A 17,584-nucleotide genomic window follows, 5' to 3' on the forward strand; every position below is an offset into this window, starting at 1 on the left:
TCTGTACAGCTCCGTCCACTGGCTATGATTCAGATTAGTCCCTAGGGGTGGGGTGGGTTTAAGGTTTAGGAAAAAAGGATTGGGAAGTCTGTTTGCCTTGCTGGGGGAATAATCGTTGGGGGATTAGTCCCTGACATCAGTTATGGTAAGGTTGATGTTTGGGGAAAATGTTGCTTTGGATCAATGCATTCTGTTTGCCTTTATTGTGGGAATTCCTCCTGCAGGAATAGCTGAACTTAGGGTTGGCATTAGGATTTAGAAAAAGAGAACTTGAAAAGGCACTAAAAACAGAGGAGGTGAAGTTCAGATTTTCTCCAGAAATGTCTGTTGACCGGGGTGGGGGTGAGGAGCTCCTGTGCTCTGTTACAGTGGGAAGTGCTCCTGCGGCTGGCACTGGAGGTGGTACGAGGGTTTGGAAACCCAACGCTTCAGAAGTGTTTATTGCTGAATTGCGCAGGGCCCACGGGTTGGGGTAGGAGGCTGTTGCCATTTGGGGACGATGCCTTATGCTCTGTTTGACTTTCGAGATTGTTCTCCTATGTGCAAGTATGGGATTATGAGTAGGTCAGGGGATTGGATATATGATTGGAGAATGTGGAGTTTCTCTCAATACTTCAGAACTCAGTAAGGCCTGCAGGCTTGGAAAGGAGTCTGTGCTCAGCAGGAGGGCAGGCAACACCTTATATTCTCCTTTATGGTACAGCTTATCCGTTATTTCCGATTACGGCTACGAAATTCAACAGTTCAGGCACTCAGGTCATTGCTGGATTCTGCTGCTACTGCAGAGTTAAGAGGTCCAGGGGAGACCAAGGCCTTATGCCCTTCTTTTGCAGTTTGGAAGGGGTTTCTGTGTCTGGAATACTTACATTACAAACTCCAACCAAATCCTAGTTCGAGAGTCCCGTCTTGCTGCTGGATTTTATGAGCAATAGCCTTTCTCCAGATGGAGAAAAGGGGCTTATAATGGTGGAGTGTGTGTATTAGATCTTCTGTTATAGAGCGCTCCTCCTGGATTGAACTGGAGTTCTTTAGGGGGTTGTGGTTAGGAGTAAGATTTGGAGATCCAAATTTGTTGCTGGATTCTGCATGGCCAGCAGAGTTGGGAAGCAGGTTGATGTTGACTTGGACGCATGGCATTTTATTCTCTGTTAGTGTATGTATGGGGTTTCTGGTAATACTTTTACTAGCGTTAATGCCTGGAACTCTATAGCTTCAATAGTTCGGCTCAGTTCTGCCTTCTCCAGTGCCTTCAGATGGAGGTGGGATGTTGGCAGAGGTGAATTCCTTCTGTTCTCTTTTGCTGTATGGAACAGCTTAGGTCAGGGTTAGGTTTTGGGAGTTTCAAGCTGCTGCAAACTGAGATACGAGCGGATTATTCAGGTCCTGGGGGTTTAGGAAGAGACCTGCTGCTGATAGGAGCCAAGTGCTGCGTGCTCTTTTGTGCTGTTGGTGTGTACCCGATTTGTTTTAGGGGCAAGGATGGAGAGGGCAAAGGTTCCAGACCCCAGTTCTGTAGAGCTGACAAAATGAGGAAGAAGTTGGTATGAGCTTAGGTCTGACGTTCTCTTCACAAAGTAGAAGGCTTGGAATGTCCTTGGGCCTGAAATGAAACGGGCAGTCCTGGTAACCATTGGGAAGAGGCACCAGCATAACCAGTCCTGTAACCAAGCAAGGAACAACAGAGTAGTAGTAGACCAGCACTATGCTCATTTTTCCCAGTCTTATGCCATTAGATTTACTTGACTCACTCGCATAAATCAGCTTCTGGATGCTGCTGGTGTTTGCTGCAAGTGATATATGCTTCTTCGGTAGGAAGTTCTGGATGGAGTTTCCATTTAGTTGTCTCTGAGATGACTGGCTCCAGGGTTCTGGAAGAGCCTACCCAGACTCTTCTAAATAGGTTAGCAGAGAATAATAATTGCTTTTGGGTCTTTCACCTCTTCAAATATTTTTTTCCTCTAGCTCTGGCTGTCAGAGACTTTGGTTACACTCATTTTTCAAAACACTAATCTGAAATAAGTTCGGTGTGTGTGACTGGAATATGAAAATGGCACTGCTGCTAAATACCTTCTCTTAATTTATGATTTTTTAAATTTCTTTTTTTTTAATTAAAGCAGGATTTAAATGCAAATTATCATTGTTAAGTCACGGAGTGGGCTTGCTTTATCACTCCTAGAACACACTCACTTCACCCCCTACCCCTGCTTTATTTCTCACACAAACAAGTCAGTTGTTGCTTCCACGAAAAGTCTTGTCAATGAGTTGTTATTTCAGACCAGTGAGCTCACAGCTGTCTGCTGGCAGAACTCTGCTCTGACTTCACACAAACTAAGGCTGCTGCCAGGATTTTTTGCCTAATACCTGAGCTTTGAAGGAAGCTCTGTTTTACAGAACAAGCACCAAGCTGCTATCAGTGGTGTTTCCAGCAGCTTTGACTACAAACATCACATCTGTCTTTTTGGACGAGCCTGTCTTCATCTATGTGATGCAAATTTAAGGGGGGAGGAATACGTGTTCAGAGCTAGACTGGGGCTAAAGAAAGCAGTAATTTCTTTTCTATGCTCAGCAAAGCCAGTGCAATGGTGTTGGTTGTCCTGCTACCTGTGGAGAGCTTCAGTCACCTTCGGGGTTGCTATATTGTCTGCTGCAGGGTGCATCATTTGTTGCTGCACTTGGATTACAGACTGCATCCTTATTTGAATGCAGACTGCCCAACCACTGCGGAGCAGGTGAATCTAAATCACAAATGATAACAAGCAGAAATTCAGTGTACCACGGAGAAGATTTGCTGAGGAGAAACATGGTTTGAGTCTCTCACAATTCTTTTTCCCTCTCCGATAGAGTGAGATCTCTAAGGGAAAGCAATTGCATGTTACATCTAACAGCAGTAATCACCCGCCTGACAAATCTGACCAGCTCCTGTTGCTGCTGCAGAATGTGTGGCCAAGTTGGTTACTACACATACGCTTTTGGAACAGCCCACAGATAAAGAAAAACATCTGGTTATAACAGTTTGGGCACATAGCTGGACCAAAACGCCAGCCTTTTCTGCTCTGGAGGAGGTATTTCTTCCAGATCTACTGAACCAACAAAGGCATATTTCTTCCAGGTCTCTTGAACTGACAACGCAGATGGAGCTATAAAGAGCTATAAAGCCGTGCTAACTCTGGCAGAGAAGTTAAGAATATACTTGGAAGAAACCAACTAAGGAGCCAAAGAAACTGAGATTTCAGCTTGTTAGATCTTGTATCTCGTTACATGATCTGAATAGGTTAATGAAACACTTTAAAACAAAAGTCCTACCCGACTATTACAGGGCAGAAATCGTTTATGCTGAAATGATCTTGTAAGGCCGGTGCCGCCAGTCCCGGGTGGTTACGTCTGCAGCCTGAGAAACAGGGGCTGCTAACTGAAAACATCCTCAGTGGCCATGCTAGCTCGGAAACCCTCTGATATCTGCTCCATCGGTTCTCCCAGGCAGCGACTGAGAAGCTGGCAGATGTTTAAGAGAGAGCAGAATGATTTCCCAAATGAGACAGAACTAGTCTCTCAGTTTTTCCATGAGGAAATTAACTGGTTACCTTTATTTCATTTATTTAAGAAATCCCTCTAGTGGCCAGTTACTGATATGACACATTGGCTGTTTGGTTGCAGCTGATCTTGCACATCAGTTGCTGTTGTATGGATTTCACATGAAATTCGTGATGGATTATTTGAAAGGCTTCAGAAGAAGGGCCTGAGACAGTTTCAGATGAAAGCAAAAAAAAAAAAGGAAATTTTTTTTTTTTAGAGTGGCAAGCAGCTGATGCTAAAAATCTTTGAATTACTTGTGGGGACATTAAGTGATGCTTTGCCTGTGATATATAGTAGGTCAGATTAAATGATCCGTTGGACACCTTTGAACATAACTTCTAAGAAACTTCGTAGCTTCAGCAAAGAAATTGAAATAAGGAATTGGGTTTCATTTTCTGTTTCTCCCTTCATACATGACATTTCTATGTAAAACCCAAAGTCTCCAAAGACAGCCCATGTTATTTTATATGAAGTGGATACATATTTTGTAATATATGAAACAATTGTCACATGTCATCTGCCATTCCCTATTGTAGTACTGGGATCGTGGTTAGGATGGAGTTTATCACTGACAAAGGGGGAGCCTGGGATTGGTTTCCTGCACACTCAGCTGAGGGACTGTGGGTTCATTGGAGCTGGACTGTCACTTTCTTCTCTGCTTTTTCATCCCTACCACAGCAATGCCTTGTGATGGGTTTTTCAGGTATTCAAAAAATCCAGTTTTGCAGCCTTTGAAATTGCCTCAAAGCCCTGGGGAGCTCCAATGTCCAGGCATGGGAACGCTGCTGGACAAGTGTTGGGATGCGTGCAAGGGCTGTTTGGGTCAGGGCATGTCCCTGCTGGGACAGGCAAGTCTAATGCCTGCAGATGTGTGTGGGAGTCTCTCCACTGAGGTTAGAAAGCACTTTATCTTGTGCGCTTCAATGGCAATGGCTAAATCTAGGCTGTGAATCTTTCCCGTTGGAGATGGCATAGTTGGGAACCACGTTCTGCAAAATAAAGACAAATATGTATTTCATGTGACTTCCAATTACCCAGTCAATTTACTAGGAAGTGGCTACTGAGATTAAGTAAGTGCCCATTTCTTCCCTTTACTTACATCCAGGCAATGAAGGGGAATAAATTAGCTCTCCTCAAACTGTGCGTTTGTGGTCAGCATTAAACCTGAAGTAGTTAAAATAAATAGTGCATGTGCATCCTTCTCCACGTGCAGTTACCACACTTGCTGATGCAGCCTGCAGTGCTCGGCTCTCCCCGAGGCTTGCACCTCTCCAGCGACGCTCCCTGGAAACCCCCCCAAAGAGGACAGACCAGCAGAAGTGAGAATTGCGATGTTGGAGTAGGGTTGTGTAGCATAACAGAAGCAATCCCATACTTTGTTTAAATGTCACTTCGTTTCCATGATCCCTTTTCCTCAGTTGGGGATGAGAAATACACAGCATTACTTACAGAAGGCTGCAGAGCTATTAGCTTACAAGATTAGAGAATCGTTGAGAACTCACTGTTTTTCTTTCTCTTTTCTTTAGAGTTAAGTCAGCCATCAGCATAGCACCAGTTTTCCATCAGCTTGAGTCCAGAGTCGGTCTTTTCCAAGAGAAAATGTGTTCTGACACTGGCATCTGAGGTATGTCATGTGTGTTCACAGAACAGTAGCCATGTGTCCCGCACATGTGTGCCCATGCCTCCCTCCGTAGGAGAAGCCGTGTGGATTCCTGTATCTGTGAGCAAAACATGAGATCACAAATGAAAGGGATTCGGAGTCAGAAATTTTAGCTAGCCCAGAGTATTTGGAATTTAAAAGTAGAAATGCTTTGCTTACACATAGCTCTGTTAAGTGATGAGGTTGTTGGTTGTGTAGCGTTAGTTCAGAGGACCGTGTTATTCTCTGCTGTTTCTGTATGAGATGACAGAAAAACATTTTTTTTGCCACCCGAGGGCTGAGTTAGGCAAGAAAAACAGCGGTGCAGCTGCCCGGTTTGACAGCTTGCTTAGAAGCACATGCTTCAAATTACAAAAAGTTGACAGTTAGTTAATAAACCAACTCCGAATCACAGCCCTCTGTCATCCGCAGCCCTTCTGCCTGCGCTGCTGGAGCTGGGGAGAGATCACCGGGTCGGCAAAGGAAGCCGTCTGTTGAGCGAGGAACTCAACAGATTTGGCCCAATTTTGAGACACCGCAGCACTAGTAAGTTGTGTTTAGCACTGCGGAGGCTGGAGTCTGGGCCCCAGCTCCTGGGTAGAGTTCATCTACTTGTTTCTTACAAGTGTGTGCAAAGTACTTCTAATCCTGGAGATGTTTTTGTTTGTTTGTTTGCTTTTCTTTTTATCCAATACGAGTGCTTCACTGCTTTAAAAAATAAATCTAGAACCACATCTCCAAAAACCCAGGGGTGTTTTTTCAGTGGTGAAGGCAAAATACTTGGACAGGAAGAGAGGCTTTGTCTTTGGGCTTTTGAGAGTTTCTTAAAAGTAACACAGAGGAAAAGTTGTTCTTGAGATTGCCATGGCCACAAATTTACCACTAGTCTGACAAATACTCTGTGAATGTGTTAAGTAAACTGCTGTACAAGAGCCGAATATTTGTAATTTATTTCACTGTATATTTTGGAAGGAGTGTAGGCTTTTATCATTCCCAGCCCTGACACCCACTCCTTTTTTGTGGCTTGTGAAAATCCATTAATCTCTTTGCTTTTGTTTCCCTCTCTGTAAAATGAAGCTATAATGTTGCCTCAATGCAGTGCTCGGGGAGGTCGAGACCTTTGCCTTGGATTTCAGGGGCATGCCCTCTAACCTGTCTGATTCATGTTGCCTAATTCCCAGAGGTACTTTGAAGATGAGTGCACTTAGTCATTCAAAATGAGAACACTGTAAAATCTGTCTCTGGTAGAAATTCAGAAAGTTTTAATTGGTAAGTTGACTATTTTCATGCTTACAAAGTGGTGTTTGTGTCCTGTGTCTGTCGTCGTCCCCCCCCCCCAATATTCAGAACCCTCTCAGCATATGAGATGTTGTCATCTTTATTAAGCTGGAATGTGATAGACAAAATTACAGACGACATCTAGGAAAACTCTACTTCGTATGTAAAGGTTGAATATTTTTTTTCCTGCTTGGCCGCAGTGGTTGTTTTTCTGATCTCTTACTTAATTACGTGTAAAACATTTTCAGCCATTTGCCAGCAAATATGACATAATCCATTTATTTTGAAGCACTGTACCATTCCATGCAATTCGAAGAAGCTCCATTTTCCAGTATAACTGGCTACCTGAGAAAGGTTAGGCCAAAATTACGCAGTCTCAAGTTCCATGCTGGCTTCAACAAAGTCTAACTCTAAAATAACTTACTGATGGCTGTAAAGATTAGCTTAATGTTGGTGAAAGCAAAATCTGGCATTAACTGCTCTATGCCAAGTGAAACCTGTGCCAATGAGAGGATAATGATCTTAAGGGTCTTTTCCAACCTGAATGACTCTATGATAATGAAACCCACTATGTTTGTTTGCTGCGAATTTGCAGTAGATCAAGGGAAATGTGCAGTCTGATGTCATTAGATGCTGCGTAGGATTAACTTCATCTTGTAGGTTTGCAGAAATTATGCATTGGTTGGGCTATTAAACTGTTTGGGGGGGGTTGTTTATTTTGGGAGGGAAGGGCTGGTTGTATCGCCGGCATTAACTCTTTGGTTTTGCTTTTTTATTGCCGATTCCTCCATCCTGGAATACAGTAAGGTAAATGACTTGCATGTTTCTGGCTGTGTTCCTTTTCAAGGGCTCTGTCTGAAGCTCTGATAATCCCTGAAAAGGCGAAAATCTTTTATTCCTGGCCCTGTGACTAACTAGGGTGCTTTAGCCTTTGGCTATGCCACTTCGCAGAGTGGTAGTGGAACAAGCCGCATCCCGGCCACAGCCCTGGCTGGCCCCTTGTATAACCTCTGCGTGGTTGGGTGCTGGTGGAGACCAAGTTTAGTGCAGGTGATGAAGAGGAGGATCTGCTAACTGTTCGGAAGGTGGACACGGAGGGAAAGCCAGGCCCCTAATGTCAAACTTTGCTTAACAGCACAGTGAAGACGTGATGCGGCAAAGACTCTGAGCATCCTGGGGTCACTGAAGTGCTTGGAAACAGAGACTGAATTAATTAAGTCCATGAAGGTGGCATGAGTAAGTTCCTAAAGCCTGGATGGTGAGTGCAATATAATGTCAGATGTAGGCTTATCCACATGTGGGTACTGAACAACAGCTAAAGAGACAACCTGACTCCCACTCCTTTCCTTCCTATGGTTACCCTGCTGATTTGGTACACCTCTTCTCTGCTGCAGAGATGAAAGCTCTGGAGCCATTTACCATTTTATCATTTGGAGACAGTTGGAGCCATGTCAAACCTTTGATTTATTTATTTTTTATTTTCCTGCATTACCTTTTCTGTATGGTTCTTTATAACGTTAATGCAAACTGTAAAGCCAGAGCACGTGCCTTGCCTTGAAAACAGATTGTCCTGGCCTGCACCCATCATGTCCTTTCATTTCCTTACCATATGGCAGCCAGCAACATCTTAGGACGTACGTTTTGTGATTGTATTTTAGCTGTGTGTTCAGCCTCCTTCACGTGGCTCCCATCAGCAGCAGCTGTTGTAAACACCTTGGATATCTTTGGAAGAACCTGGAGATAGTGCTGGGTGGATTTTGTGCCTCAGCCTTCCCAGGAGCATCTGGTACACAGCTAATTTCTGCTATTGTGTTTTGAAGTTTCTTTGTTTGTTTTTGATACTGCAGGTCAGATTCAGAAGTGCTTTAAAAAGCAGAAACTCTTTTCTTTTGGTGAAGAGAGGTGTAAGCCCAGTGACTTCTTGGAGGGCTGTGACATTTCCCACCAGCCATGCACCTGAGGGGCTAAGAACGTGCCTCCGCACGTGGCGATGTTAGATGGGATAAATAATGCAAATCCCGTATCGGCCATGGTGCGACTTGCCCATGAGATGGCATCCGAAGCTCTCGTCCTAGCTGTGGAGCTGTGCTGTCCCCAGCATCATCTGGGGCTTTAAGCTCTTAGGCCAGATTTTCTCCTGGTTTCTACCAGCGCGTTCTTGTTTGTGCTCTTAGTGTAGAGGCTGGCTCAGGGGTGCCCAGCAGTGCTGGGGTGTGTGGTGAGGAGGTGGGCTGGCCATCTGCTAATGAAGAGATCAGTCCTTCTCCTTCCTTCGCCTCATGCTGTGCTCTAGAAAAAGCCTTTAATTGACATGTCTTCTGGCTCTAAAAGCGAGGATGACATTTCCCTCGGCTGCAGACTCAAGACTGATCCTTCTTAAAGGTCATGCTTCCAGAAACGTTGGAGTTGGTTGCCCCTTAGGACAGGTCTAAGGCTCAGTGCTTTGTGGTCTGTGGAGGAGGAGATGCTCTGGCAGAAGGAGGAAGGCCAGCTTGCCTACTGATTTGCCTGGGATGGTCCATGGTGGGGACACTATGTAGACGAGCTTTCTAGGCCGGTGCCTGGATCCCTTTTGAAGTACAAGACAAAAAACGTGGCAACTCTCCTCCTTGTGAGGAATTTGTTACAGGTCCCTGGTTGACTTTTACTTCCTCTACCTCCCGGCCTTATTTTAAAAGCAGGTTCTCTGTTAATGCTTTCCATCCCAAAGGATGCTCATTTGCGAGTACAGGGGCTGTAGAAGAGGCAGCCAAGAAATTTACTTCTGTTTCTACTCCTCTGTGTCTGTACTAAATATGACAAGCACCTGGGGTTTCATTGACCGTAAGCTTGCCCAGTTTGCCTGCAGGCACCCAGTAATTCACAGTCCTCCCAGGACAGCGGGAGTGTTTGTTATCTGCCCGTGCCAGCCTTGATCCTGTTATCTTGCACTGTAAGAATACTCAAATTATTGATAGTGTCAAAAGTTACATGAGTTTTGAGGTGCACAGAGGGGTTATTGTGCTGCCTGCTGTGATTGTGCTGGGGATCACGCAGTGAAGTTTTAGGTGGGGGCATTGATTCCGATGAGGGCATTGGTACCGATCCTTCTAGCACAAGTGAAAGGGGAGAGGTATTCTGTTGGCTGAGCGTAAACCCAACACTTTTTTCCTGTGGGAATGCAGACGCCTGCATAGCAAACTTTGACTTATGTGCGCTAGGCGGTTTTTTTAAGTTACCTTTCACAAACAAACTAGAAATAATCCACAGATGTCTACTGATCACAGTTTGAAAACCGCTGTTCTCGAGCCATCCTGAAGTTGAATTCCTTTGGAAAAAGTCTTGCGAACTTCGTCTGCTTCTGTTTCTGTAAGTCTCATACCTGGTACACACACCCACATACCTGAGATTGATCTGCTCCAGTAATTGGGAAGGAATTACCCTTCCTGGCTGAGTTTAGATTTGTCTTTGTATTCTGTGTCATCCACTCCTGGTGGTAGCATTGCAGATCATCAGAGTAGAAAGAGATTCATGTGCATAAGCAATGAGGAAAAACTTATTAAATTGTTGTAACTGCTTTTGCCTGTGCAAGGCAAGCCTGGAGCTTTACCTCGGGGTCTAAACCTTTAAACTTGGCAAAATTCCCTGTGGCATGGCACAGGGAGCATGGCAAAGAGAGCTTTGCCTTTGACAATAATATTCTGCGCTTTGACAGCAGTGCTGAGATTTCTCCATGTGTCTCTAATGATCTATTCATCTGGTACACGCTCCTACCACAGCCCTCTCCATGCCCAGACAGTGAGTCCTTTCATGAAGGAGAAGTGCAGAGTCATATTTCTGAGTGCGAATTCGCCAGGGGATTTATTTGTAGTGTAGGCTCGGCCAAGCTAATTTCTCTCAACAGCTACGCTGCGAGTGAGCCGCACAGAGCTGGAAGAGAGAAGGTGTAAGCGAATACCAGTGCGTACGTTGCCAGCAGACAGAGGAGCTGAGGGCTGGCCCTCCTCTGTTGGAGGGCAGGTGATGCAGAGGGCCAGGAGCTCTTCAGCCAGCTGGGCATCCTCCGCTTTGTCTTGGTGTCTTTCATGATTAGACACTTCCATAGGATGGTGCAACAGAAATACAATACCTTGCACCAGACTCATCGGCCTGCGTGCCCCAGGAGTGCTAAGAATTCCCTCTGGAAGTTGATGGGATACTTCTCAGAGTTGCTGGTATTGCCACTGGGAGACTCTCTTTGGTTGTGCTGCTGCACTTGGACAGCCCTGAACTTGGGATAGCAGCTGAGTCCAGACTTTCTTCCTGCCTGCAACTCCCCTTTTCCAAGCCTTCGTGGGCAAAGCCGTATTTTTGCTTCTGGTGGAATGGATGAGTACCCTGGGGCATATGTATGCCTCAACTTTTTCTAACTCTGTGCAGGTGTTGATCAAGGGAGCCTTCTCAGGAGGTGGGCACTAGGGTTGCAGAAAAGCACGAGGTCCATCATTAAGCTGTGCAGGTTCAGTACAGAGCACTGTAATATGACTGTTGTCCAAAAGCCTACAGAGATGGAATTTGGCAAGCTGTTGCTCAGAGTGTGTACCTGGAATCCTCAAAGTCTTCCAGACCTGCTGAAAACACATTTTTCAGAAATCTCCGCACATACGTGAAATGTTTTACTGTTGAGGTTTTCTTTGTGATGTCTCTGTGCACCTGAGTATGTAGGCAGGTAGCAACTTGTTGGAGACTGGGTCTGGAGGGCTTGGTGCTATTGACAGTCCTGTTCAGCCTGCAGCAACAGCAAAGGAATTCCTGGTCCACTGGAGAGGTGCAGGGTCTGGATGGAAATCTGCCCTAAATGCAGAGCTGACTTCAAAGACATACATTGAGGTGGCAGTCCTATTGCCTGGTCTGCACAGGGCTTTTGTTGAAAGACTGCTAACAAGAAGTGGTGCCTTTGCTGTAGAGCAGCCCTGGTTTGTTTAAACCAGGCTAGAGACTGACCAAGTCAGGGGGGAGGTATGTCCTTGCAGTTCAGGGGCAGCGAGGACTCTCATCATTGTGTTTGCCTGACGGCTCTTTCATTTGTTCTTGCTGGGGTGTGTTCCTTACCCCGTCCCCCCCGACTGACGATCAGTTTGGAAGCCTGCATGTCCCTCGCAGAAAGCAGTATGCTGGGAGCACTTCGTGCAGCACGGCTCGTCGTTATCCAACCTGCCAGTCCTGTTCCGTGTGCTAGTGGGAGTCCCAGCAGTTTGGTTACATTGGGTTTATACCTGTGCTTTCAATAGGAGAAAGTCTGATTTGGAAATGAATGCAGCCCAGGGACTTACTGATGTGTGTGACAGTGACGTGTCTTTATTATTAATGCTCCACCTGCATAGCTGCTTGAAGGGAAAGCTTGCGCATTTGGAAAGAGAAATGAAAATTGTAAACTACTGAATGGAGTGAATGGCTTTCCTCAAACATCAGAAGGCCGGTGAGCTGTAACTGAAGGTCACTTCAGGTGAAGGAAATCTCCTGTGTATTTCAGTGATGTTTGCACCAGGCTGTGTGTAGAGGTTGGAAGGTGCAGGGAGTCTCATACTGATGTGAAAATATGAAATACCATTGATTTTCAGTGATTACTTAACTTTGAGCATCTCCTGCCCTTCTACACATATCTCTTTTTCTCTTTCCAGAGGCAAAATCTTTCTGGATAGCCAAGCATCCTTTGCCGCTTTGCTTGTAGGAAGAACAGTTTATGGCTGCCTCTTACATTTCTTTTGCGATTCTTCCCTCCTTTGAAGGAGACCTCTTCTCCGAATGCTAAATCTGGGTTTCAACTCAGAGAACGCTGTAACTAGCACTCATTGAATTCTTCCTCTGTCTTGTTTGAGATGTAAATCATTGTGTTCCTATTTTATATTTCCTACGGCCTCAAAGAAAAGCTGGCTGAAAACCTTTGGGAAGAATGCCTTTATTGTTGCATATCAGCAAAGTTTTCCCATGAAAGGGTCAATTATTGTGTAAAACTCACTCTAGTGTCACATAAAATATCCTGCTGGTTTCCAGATCACAGAGCAGATTCTCAACTGGTATAAAACCTGAATTTTCCTTTGCTCCAGAATTAGCTTGGTGTGTTTCTTATTGCTGCTCGAACGCCTCCTAATTAGTGACATGATTTAAAATATTCTGTTTCCATTTCCTATTTTCTTACATTGTTTCTGGCAGCCTGCACTGGACAAGTGATGAAAAATCACTTTTATTTGTAGCCATTTAATTGTACAGTATTTGGATTACAATAAAAAGTGTTTCTATGTGTGTCAGAATGACTTTGATTAAGTCTTGTAGGATATGATTAGAATGAAAATCCATTCATAATGGAAAGGAAGTCATATTTTAAGTCTAGAGTTCCTAAAAATGTCTTGTCTGGAAAGGTACATTCTTAAACACTTCGGAAATGGAGCGTACCTGTCTCAATCACATAACTTGGTTATGTTCAGCTAATCTTCTCTTCAGATTGGCATAATCCTGATGTAAGTATTCCATTATTCCCTGCCTGCTTCAAAGGAAAAGAAGTCTGTCCATCCATACCAGTACTACAGTATGGACAATGGCTTTGTCCTCACCTCAGCAAAAGAGATCTTGGTTTGCAGTAAGAACGGCAAGCTTTGGACCTTTATTGTAGGCTCGGAAAGGAGGTGAAGTTCAGGGAAAGGCAGGGAAGGTAAAGGAAGATGTAGAGAGGTATTAGGTTTTCTTTCCTGGCATGTTGTACAACCTACTTTTACATTCTGAAAATCTCAATATTGTATATGTGGAACTGTAAAGAGTGTAAGATATACCCTCGGATGAAAGCTCTCATTGGGTGGTGTGGGGGCTGGGAGGCAGGCACTGTGTGCTTGCTGATACTTCTGAGGGAAAAGAAAAAAAAAAGGAAAAAAAAAAAAAACCCAAAGATATTAAAAAAGTAAGCCACTGAGTGGAATGACTTGGGTCTGCTTTTCCCTGCAATATGGGGTGTGCAGTGGTCTATCACCTGAGTCGTCTTACTGGAGGCAAGGCAGTCCGTGGGAACCTTGCACTTGTTCTTCGGCAAGCTTGGTACAGAGACTGAGAGCTTTTCAGATGTTTCTATTTTGGGGGACCCTTGGTAATGTGGTATGGGCCCATGTTCAATGTGCCCGTTGAAAAATCAGTGGTACTGAACACCTAAATTTGAGCAGATTCTGTCCTTTAAAACCTATCTATTTTCGGTTACCAGAGCCAAGAATATTTCTAAATACCAGTGTTCCTTCCCAGTGGCTTACACACTTTCATTAATCTTGAACAGCTGCATTAGCTGGAGTCTCAATTAGCATTGGTGGGAACAAGCTATCCCTTCAGAAATTACAGAACTGTTGCAATTAATTCCTTGTTTGAGCAAATTGATTTCAGAGGCTAGTCACAGCCTTGATCCTGTGATTTCCTGGGCTTTCCTTGTGGGAGTTGTTCCCTTGAAGCCACGTCTGCTTGGAAATATTCACAAGGTCAGATGCAGATGTTTTTTTTGTTCTTTTAAAGCTTTGTCTGCAGCGGGGCGACCACAGGGAGAACTAAAGCAAGACGCAGAGGGGACTTGGGATTGAAGCGGCAGGAACCTCCTTGGCCCTGCAAGAGAATTCCCCATACATGGATGCCAGAGAAGCTGTTAAACATGAATTTTTGGCTATCAGCATGAGGCAGCCACATGCAGCCCTAGCTTCATGGCTTTTCTGGGGAGATGTTGATTCCCCTGTTGTGTCTGTGCCCACTGGGCTTAAGCACGTACCTGTCATGGCACTGAGACAACCTGAGGATCTTGGGGAGTGAGAGACTAGAAAGTGAGAGATTTCTAGAGGTGGTGTGGAAAGAGCAAAGATCCTGGTGTGTACGAAAGTATGTACACACTTACATACATCTGTGAATCATTCTCTCACTTGAGCTTGGAAGACCATTGAAGGTTTTAAAATCGCTGCCGCTGCCAGCAAAATCCATTATCGGCAAGCTGCTGAAGGGCACGTGGAAAGAGCTAGAGAAGAGACGTATTTGTTGCATTCCTGTACCGTGAGGTCCTGTTCTTGTACGGCTGCCCAGCCTGGAGAGCATCGCTGCTCTTGTTACTGGCTCCACGCTCCCACACAACTCCCTGCCACCCATCTGGGCTCCGACCGCCCCTCCGCTGGGAACTGATATCTTAGGGACCCAGTTAAAATAATTAAAAACCAAAAGAAGGTACTTCCAAAAGTCTGTCCTTAATTAAGGAAAACCCTAGAACAAATGCCAAGTCCCTGTGAAGCCAAAAAGTCTTACGCATACATTAAGATTTTAACAACTTGTTTAAATGCTTAAACAGTTCTCTGAACTTGGGCCTGAATGTTCAGGCCTTATTAATGAAGTGTGTGAGCATAATTGTGCTAAAATAAGTGGTGGCAAGGAAGGTTTAAATCTGTTCGCGGTCTGTGAACTGCATTGTTGTGAGTTGGCATCTCCTGATGCGTTATCCTCTGATGCCATTGATAGCTCTGAGATTTGAGGTATCCAGTCTCGGATTAATAGACGCAAGGTAGGGCTGGCAGTCTGGGGAGCAGCACAAATGCCCACAAAGCAACAGAGTATTTCTAATGAAAAGAAAATTGTTTATTAACTGAGCCTCCTCAGTGCTGGGTGAACAAGAGCCATACCTGCCTGTTGGTGGGGGGGGGGCGGTTGAGAAGATATAATGAGCCCTGCTTGGTTTGCTGCATCTTTGAGAAGATCCTGAGCAGGAGACCGTGAAGTACTTGATAGTGACAAGTCCACTTGCTCCTCTGTGGTAAAGAAGGATGTTTTCATAGCTGAAATGAAACCCTAGAGTTTGGGAAATTGGGGTATACTGCCCAACTGGGTGCTGAGCAGCTCTTTACTTGTGTGTCAAGCCATGCTGGATGCAGTAGAAGCCAGCTGCTTTGGGGTGGGTTGTCTGTCCTCAGGGGGAAGGTGATAGAGCCATAGCTACGGAAGCTTTGTCTCGGGCCGTTGTGACGGTGCAGCTGCTTTCTGTAGTTCTCCGCTGCCTTGGAGCCTCCCTCTCACTGGGTTTCAGAAGTGTTTTGCCTCCGCCTTGTTTTGGATTTTTTTCCTCCCTTTAAGGATCCATAGCTTTTCTTCCAGTCTCTCCCAGCTGCACTGTTTCCTAGTCAAGGTAATTCATCACTGGTTCACAGTGGAAACTGCCAGTTTGGTGGTTTTTATGTTTTGAATTGGTTTTTCTAAGTCTGGCAGTATTCAAACAAAAAGGCAGGGAGAAATGACTCGTCTGTTACTTTATTTATCACTTGTTTTGGGAAATCTAAATCCAAATTTGTATTTGACTCATATTAGGACTCCGTTGCTGGATTTTATTTTTTGTTATTTTTGGCAGGGCTGAATTCACACCCAGAATAAGCACAGTCATCAGTCAGGGTAGCCTGTGTGACACTGAGCTCTGTTCTCCACTCAGACCGGGGAGCTCTTTGAGCTGCCCAAAGTGACTGAAAGCCGAAGGCTTTTGCTGCAGGATTCAAACAATTCGGAGGCCTCTAGCGAGCCTTACAAATCTAGAAGTACCTTGCTGTCTTTCCTAGTTTTGCTTTCTCTGTAGTTCAAGTTAAGTTAAAATTCACATACTGTGCACCGTTCATCACATGTCATGACTGCTGTGGTAAAAAACATTGGACCATTGTAGCAACTTGTTAGTAATGGCTAGCACTGGATGAAGTAGCGTGGCTTTTCTAGTGCTCTGGGGTTTGCAATCCCTCCTGGTGTTTCCCTGGAGCATCGGGGGAACTCCCTGTGCAGTGCACTGTGGCTGCTAGCTCAGGGACAGAAGGTTGTCATGAACATGCTCTGAGGGCTGAGCTTTCCAGTAGCCCTCTTGAAGCATCTGGTGGGGCCAGCTTTGGATATAGCCCTTATAGCAAGAGTGGGGGACGCAGCTCTGCTGACTCAAAGACCAAGCCATTCAGTGACAGCACTTTTCTGCCTCCAAGGCTTTTCCGGAGAGCCCAGCCTAGCCAGATTTCTGATGAGGGTTTATGCTTGTGGGAGGTAACTTCCTTAGGAATAACTGTAGAATTCAGCATTTCTTAATAAGCTGAAAGGTGGCACGTCAGGTGGCCTTGCCAAATGTTAACAAGCGATAAGAGAGCTGGGTCTGAACTGCCATATTCCCCATGAGTCTGTATTGTCTCTAATAAAACAGGAAAGATAGGGCTCCACAGGTGAGCTCCTTCCCATTCTGTCTCGCTACCTCAAATGTGTGAGAGCATGGAGGGGTTCTAGGTCCAACCTGAGCATTTGAGCACCTCTGTTAGCACAAGTTGTGGAACACAGCATACAGAAATATGCTTCCTCCATCACTGTTTGTTCTGAGACGTAACCTTTCTCTGAACGCTTTATTGCTGCTCTGTTCTGTGGAGGATGGCCAAGGTGAGCTACTGGTGCTTTTGTCACCAGATTCTATGTTACAGTTGGTAGGAGTGATCTACTAACAGGCTTTCCATTGGCTTTGGGCTTCACGTTGGATGAGACCCTGTGGGTTTAGGGCACGTGGCCAACCTATGGCTCTTGTTTCAGTGGAACTCAATATTGGACTACATCCCATAGCAAGCTTTGTGGGTAGACTGAATACCTGGCTGCAAGTGGAGAAAAAGCAAGAGAGACAGCTAAAATGGATATCTCTGGGTTTTCCTGGGACTTGGTTACATGCCCAACTCAGTCCTGCAGCGTGCTGAAGCAGCAGGAGCCCTGGAATGCCATGGACATCCCCTTCCTGTGAGCCACTCTCAACGCAACCCCAACCATCAGCAGCATCCTGACCGTTGTCATCTGTGATACGTGCTTGGCAGGGCAATGGGAAGGGCCCACTTCAACCTGGGTGTCTGAGTTGGCTCTCACAGCAGTAAAGAGAGAACCCAACGCCCTCCTCAAGCCCTACAGTCTTCAAAACACTGACAGAGGGGGAAAGGATCCTCCTTATAGCTTTAGGTTTTGAGAACTAGCTGCCTCCAGTTCTGACTCTGCTTTGCAGTGAAGTGAACGTGAAGTACTTACCCCTGTTCGAAGCCCTTCCTCCCTATGTGTTTGCCAAAGGGAAGAGTTGGTAAATGTTAAATT

Source organism: Fulmarus glacialis, unplaced genomic scaffold (genome assembly GCF_000690835.1).
Source record: "Fulmarus glacialis isolate BGI_N327 unplaced genomic scaffold, ASM69083v1 scaffold13198, whole genome shotgun sequence".
NCBI classification, from domain to species: domain Eukaryota; kingdom Metazoa; phylum Chordata; class Aves; order Procellariiformes; family Procellariidae; genus Fulmarus; species Fulmarus glacialis.